Here is a 6,956-nt window from a genome sequence, read left to right as displayed (position 1 = left end):
GTGCCAGACAGGGAGCTACGAGTTCAAAGCAAACCGAGCTGCACACCAGGCACGGAAAAGGTGGGTGATTATTTTCTTGTAAACCCATTATCTGTTGTTTGCCACACAAATATTGCCCAGCTGTCTGTCTTGGGGATAGCAGCAGGATTTACCTCAGTGGTCAGGTGCATCCTTTGGCAGAATTCCCAAGCGTGAGCTCATTGTGACTCCTGATGTGCTCCTGTGGCTCTGTGTCAAGCTCTCTGTAATCTATTTTGCCATGAGCTCTCTACAAATTGATTAGATTCAGTTGTGTTTAGTGATGGAGCTTGTGAGATTCTCAACAATAGGCATTGTCACACTGAATTTTATAAACTAGGGATTTATTTGTGCAGCTGTTACAAGACAACTGTTGGAAACTACCACATCTGGTTTTGCTTGCAGGGCCTGATGCCTACCGAAAATCCAAGCCTGTTTCCAGCTTAGCAGGTGGCACCCCCCACATGTCCTAATGACACCAGGCCCAGGAGTGACCACTGGATTAAAAAGTGAATCCTACTGTACAGTGAGCCTGTGCACATCACTACTTCTGGCTGTCCTTAAAGCCAAGAGAGGAGTCCACACAGCCCCGCAGCAGAGAGATGAGCTCTTTTTCATTACCATGACACAGCAGTGACAAGTATTTTGTAAAGTATTTTCTTCCCAGCCAGAAGAAAAGTGCAGCTTTTGCCTTCCAGATTTTAACTCTACCTGATTTGAACATAGATTTTATTTTTCTCCTGGTCATTTGCCTTAGAGAAGGCTTGCAGATTTGAGCCCACCCTGGCCAAAAAATGGCTTAATGGTTTTCAAGTTCCTTCTGCCTAAAACCTACCATGATGCTGCTGTTTGCATGTGATGTATGGAGGTACAGCACAAAAAAACTAAACCATCCAAACAAAAACCTCTAGAATACCCAACAGTCTCATCATCTGTTCCCTGAATGTTCTTAAAGCTCTCAGTACAAAAGACTCTTAATGTTCTAGAGCCAAAAGAGGCTGGAATTTGGCCTGTCCTTTTTTTCACAAGCTGGTGGTGGCTGGTGACTTGCTGATTTCCCCACACAGGACTTGTTTTCCCTTGTCTGCGTGGCAATTTCATACCATAGCAAAGGAAAGAAAAGGGATTTTGAAAAGGAAGAGAACACAGTTCCACAAAAATTGGCCTAGGGCTAGGTATAATCGTGAAATCTGGTACTTTTGGATGAAACTCTCATCCTATCCCTTAAGAAGACTAAGCCCTGGAAAGAGAAACTTGAATTAAAGAGCTGTTATAATGTGCTAAAGGACTAACAGCAACATAATTTAATAATGTAACTGATGCAGCCACACTAAGGACAAGGGGGAGCTTGTGGGAGACTGAAATTTGCAGCCACAAAGTGCAATGATCAGAGCAGAAGATCTGGAAACAAACCAGCTTGGAAGGGAAATACAGTGCATGTGACATTGTCATCACAGGGCTGGCCAGTCAGGCAGGCAAGGAAAACGTCAGAAACCAGAGAAGGCCTTTTCAGTCCCCTCACCACCTCAAGGAACATTTGAGCTACAAATTTTCTGAAAATGCACTTTTCTTTCAAAGAGAAGAGAAAGACAACAGCAAACTGGTTAACTATTTTGCATAAATATATATATAGAAAGGTCAAAAAGTGATAAACACTTCCAATTTATTGCTCTGGCACCTGAACTGTGAAAATATTGAAGGAGAAGGAGGAAAAGGAGAATGAAATGGATTAGTGAATAGTGTGTTCATAGAGCTGCTGCCACCCAGTGTCAAGTGAAAGTATAAATATAATTAGAAAGGGCACCGAGATGGGAGCTCAACCAAAGGCTTAGAAAAGGCAGTTTAAAACAGTAAAATCCTTGAATAGATATGCTTAAAGGATCAAATATCACACTGCTAGGGTTGTACCTTCCCCTCTTCCAGTAAGGATGCTGCTTATTTTCTTACAAAGTTTATCTGTCAACAGATAAGCAGCATGATTCAAAGAGAGATAAGAGCATCAGGTTTTAGCCATGACCTGTTGACTTGTGTCACCAGTTCCAGTTTCTCACAGCCTGCCCTACTCCCTGGCTGAGGCAGTGGGATGTGGGGTGAGGCCCTGAGGTGATCCCTGTGCCCCTTTGGACTGATGCAGGCAATAGAGGGCTGCACTTGCTCACTGAAACTCTTACCTGGCACCTTCCCATTCCCTGGTCTGCCCGGGTCTGTGCCAGCAGGACAGGAGTTCCTGTTATCATTTCTCCCTTGGTTCTGGCTAGCAAAGGCCATGGGTGATGCTCCTCTGTTCAGCAGTGCTGGAAGGCAGCCCTAGCTGATGGACACTTCACTTTGTTGCAGTTTCAGCTAATGGACAGTCCAGTGACTGGATGTTCTGGATAAGAGATTCTCATGCTTCCTACAGCTCCTGCTGACAGAGGGTCCAGCATGTTACTGGTCAGGAAGCCCCAGCTAATTTCAGTTCCTGCTTCTTACAGCTCTGGCTCTGTCTTGCAGCTCCTGCGCAGTTGTGATGAGAGATGCTGCTGCTGCTGCTCATTTCAGGTGATTTCAGTTCCAGCTGCTGAACACTCAGCTTCTTATAGCTTTGGTTTGTTTCAGTTTAAGGTGATTTCAGATCCAGCTTGTTGAAACTCCAGCTTTTGTGTGGCAGTTCTGGCTTCCTGCAGCTCCTGCTGATGGACACAGGCTTATTTTGATTTCCAGCTCATTCCAGCTCCACTTTGTTGAAGCTCCACCTCCAGTACTGGATGCTCAGAATAAGAGTTGCTCCTGCTTCTTCCACTACCTGCTGCTGGACATTTTCCAGCATGTTACTGCTCAAGTTATTTAAAGTCTTAGGTTACTTCAGCTCCTACTTCTTGAAACTCCAGCTCTACACAGCACCTCTGGCCACTGGCCAGAAAAAAGTGGGAGCACTGGTGGGACAATGTGTTTGTGGGAGGGCACAGGTACTTCCACTGGGAAACCAAAGGCTCTCAAATCCACACACCTGCTTCCCTCCCAAAAAGGCTGCCATGGGCATCCTGGGAATCAGGAGAAACCAGGGTCCAGGGTTCTAGTGACTTTTGCAGACACTCAATTCATTTAATGGAATATAAAAGCCAGGCCAGCACACCATCGACCCCCATGGATCTCATCACAAGCTCTTTGTCAATGCTGGCTGCAAATATGTGCTCTGTATCCATGGGCAGGCAAGAGCAACATCATCTTTTCCAGCATAGTGCTTGAATTCACTTGGATGCAGCAAGATAAAAGCTCTTTTTGGATAGCCTGTAACACAGCTGTCGTCTCCTCCCCAAAAGCTTGTTTGGGTTTGGATTTGTTCTAGGCCAGTTCCTGCAGAAAATACTGTTCCAGGCTTGCTGGCCAGCCAGGACTGGAGGCAGATGTGTGAATGGATGCCCACATGCTTCCAGCTGGCAGCAAACACAAAGCCCAGTGGGCAAGTGGCTGAGCAGACATTGCAGGAGCCATGGCACGCATGACGGGCACCTGATTGGTTCATGCATGAGCACCCAATACTTGTATGCATGAACACCCCATGAAATTATCAACAGCATCCCATTATTTCACATGTGAATGCCCCAAAACTTCATGGATTAGTGCCCAATTAGCTTATGCATGAGTGCCAAATTAATTTATGCCTTAGCATCCAATCACTTCATGCACAAGCCCTCAATCTATTGACAAATGAGCCTAAAGACAGCTCACGTGAGAACCCAGAGAATTCGTACCTCAGTGCTCCATCCGCTCACTGATGAGCAGCCATTTCTCCTGTGTGCCCCCCCAGCACATGCATGAGTGCCCATTTAGTGCATGCACGAGTGCTGTGCTGGGCACAAATTGCAGGGTTCACATCACTGATGCCACATTCCCACCCTCTGGCACTTCTTGGTGCAGGTGCTTCTCCACTGAAATTGGCTCTTTTCAGGAGCATCACAACTACATTCAAGGTCCCTGTGCTAGCCCAGAGGTGCACAAAGAGCCCTCCTCTTTCCCCAGAGCACCGAGGGGCTGAAGACCATGGTCTATCAGGGGTCAACACATCTGCCCAGCCCTGGGAAGAGACAGAAGTGCCTTTCCCAGCCCCTGTGCCCAGCACCTGACTTCACCTGTCAAGAGTTCTGCATTGCCTTTGCTTTTTCCAAGGGTTGTACCAGACACACGTCATTTCTCACTATGGGGTAAAAGAAGGTTAGCTTTTCCTTACTAAAAAGGTTAGACTCATCTACAGAGGAAAGTCACTTTTCTACGGTTCTTTAGTTGTGAATCTCTATCCACAAGCCTACACTGCTTTGTAAGAAAGTGAGGACCTTTTCTCAAAATGCTCTGCTATCCAGTCACAAACCCACAGCTTTGAGAACTGACTGTAATTCTTAGCAGGGCCTGAATTTCAATGGTCATCTACGAGAAAACCAGCCCCAGAATAAAATCCTGAAAATAACAGTTTACAGGTCTTTTGCAACAAACACATTTGTGTGAGTACATTATCAAGTGGCTGCTCCAGAGCATGGATAATGGGACTAGTATCATGGACTTAGAAGGTAGGGAAGCCAAGCCAGCCACTGGCTGAGACCATCAGCCTGACCAAGGGATGCCACCTGTATGTAACACTGAAGCACTCCCATTCCTCCAAGGAAAAATACAAGTTCTATGTACAAAGGTTGGAAGGACTCTGTTACCTTACAGAAGATGTGCAGAGAACCTTCCCAACTCTAACTTCAAGCACGAAGTTTACAAGTACTTATGGGATAAGACATTTGAAGTGAAAACTAGCCCTGGGCTTCCAAAGGTATAGCACAAAGCAGTGACAATCTCAGCTCAGCTACCCTTTCCCACTATTCCTGAGCAAGGCAGCATGATGAGAGACCATTATTTGCCAAAAAGGACTCCTGGGCTGAGAAACTGCAAATTCCAATTTACAAGACTAAAACTCCAAGGCCACTCGAAAACATTCCTCCTCATTGCTCACAAGAGCCAAAACTGGTTTTAACTTCCCATACACCTGGAAACCAAAGAGCTCAGCCAACACAACACTTCATTGCCTACACAGTGAGATAGCAAAGCTGCACAGTGATAATGACACTACACCAACAGAAAGCTCACAGCTCCTCTACCACAGCTGACAGGGAAGGTTCCAGATGCCTGCTTTCCTTGAGACTTCAAAACACCTTCATTTTTCTAATACAAGAGGCTAATCAAACACTTGTATGTTATTCACTCTCCTTGCTAAGCTGTGCATAGCTGTACTGAACATCTGAGCAGTAGCTGGTGTCACATAACCTACCTCCCCCTGTCCCAAAACCAACTCAAAGAGAGCATTCAGGACATTATCCAGCTGCAGGCTGAGAAGAAGAATACCTCCAACAAGGCTAAGCAGCAGAGCAGTGTCCCTCTCAGAAGTATATGCACAGCTCAGCCTGTTCAGTAAGTCATCAAGAACAGCAGTTCTGCAACAGTGAAGAAAAAAACACTAGGGACAAAAAATACATTCCTGTAGCCAAGTGCATTTGAGAACTGGGCAAAGACTGAAAAATATAAAGGCTTAATACATTTATTAGCAACTGCTGCCATGTACTGTAGAGTAGGCTACAATCTTCATACACAAGGAATTAATGGTAAGTACTGGCCAAGCATTGCAAAGCACAGGTTAAACAGAAAGCTGAAACAGCATGCACAACCCCCACACACTTATTAAACTGTTCTGAGCATGTAAATCTATCTCACACTTGTCCAGTCAATTGTTTTGAGTCTTATTTAAGTGCTACAAGGACAAAAATTAAGAATTTAGAAAAGGACTGGAGACAGCAGCTGTCTGCAAGTAGCAGGCAACTCCAGGTGACAACTCCCTCCCTACTCAGGGGTTAATTCCACTCAATAGTGAGCAAAGCTGGCAAGCAGAGAACTGAATTTTCATCTCTTACTGCAAAGGAAACAGCAGATGCATACAGAACATGTCATACTTCAGACTCACCTTTTTTCTGAAGGGGCCATAAAAGCAAACAAGTAACCTAATGCGACCCAGGTGGTTACAGCACTCCCTGTATCTTCACTTGCTCACAGGACAAGCTAATAACAAGTTATTATGCTTACATATAGCTCTATAATTGCTAATAACAAAACACCAGTTAATTACAAAGCCACCTGGCCAGTAACCTCCCCCTTCAGCTCTAGGTTTTACTACCTCTCTCAGTATTTTCCCATTTTGCACCTTACCCTTCACAGCACCAGCAAACACCACCACCACCACGGTGCTGTGAAGGGTACCTCGAGGTACAACAAGGATCACATGCTGACATTCCCTATGGTTGGCTGCTTAGCATCTTCGCTTGGACACCTTTCACATCAGGCCCTAACTCAGAAGGGCAATAGGGGACATTGTTTACAACTTAACTTGACTAGAAGCAAAGCTCAAACCTGTAGTAGGATAAAACCCCTTCTTAATCTGTGCCTGAGACCAGGCAGATTGTGCTGTTCCATATCTTTGGACTCTAACACAGAAGTACAGTCACTGCTACAGCTCTGCTCTGGACTGACCAGGAATAGGTGCCGTGACAAGCAAACCTGTGACATGCAGAGAGATTACCATGCAGAAGCTTCCATTCAGATAGAGGGAATTTTAAATGTCACCCTGCTGTAAGTCAGCCCATAAAACTGGCTTTTAGCCCTTTTGCTGCAGACAGAACTGCAGTTTAAATGCAGGTCTGCCCTCTGGAAAAATGAGAAGTTACAGATGAGTTCACTTGCAGCAGCTTGCCCACGAAGTATCTCTTTGTGGCATTTTCTAGTGCTACATCCACACCCAAGCGATCAGCAAGTTCCAAAGGTAACTAAAATCCAGGGTGTGCTTACTGATTATCTCACCTGTTTCCATGACTCATTCTGCTGGGCATTTTCTATGATTATGGCAGCTGCTAAAGATAAACAATAGGTAAAGT

The sequence above is a fragment of the Aphelocoma coerulescens genome, chromosome 4, assembly GCF_041296385.1.
Source record: "Aphelocoma coerulescens isolate FSJ_1873_10779 chromosome 4, UR_Acoe_1.0, whole genome shotgun sequence".
Taxonomy (NCBI): domain Eukaryota; kingdom Metazoa; phylum Chordata; class Aves; order Passeriformes; family Corvidae; genus Aphelocoma; species Aphelocoma coerulescens.
This window is presented reverse-complemented; position numbering follows the sequence as displayed.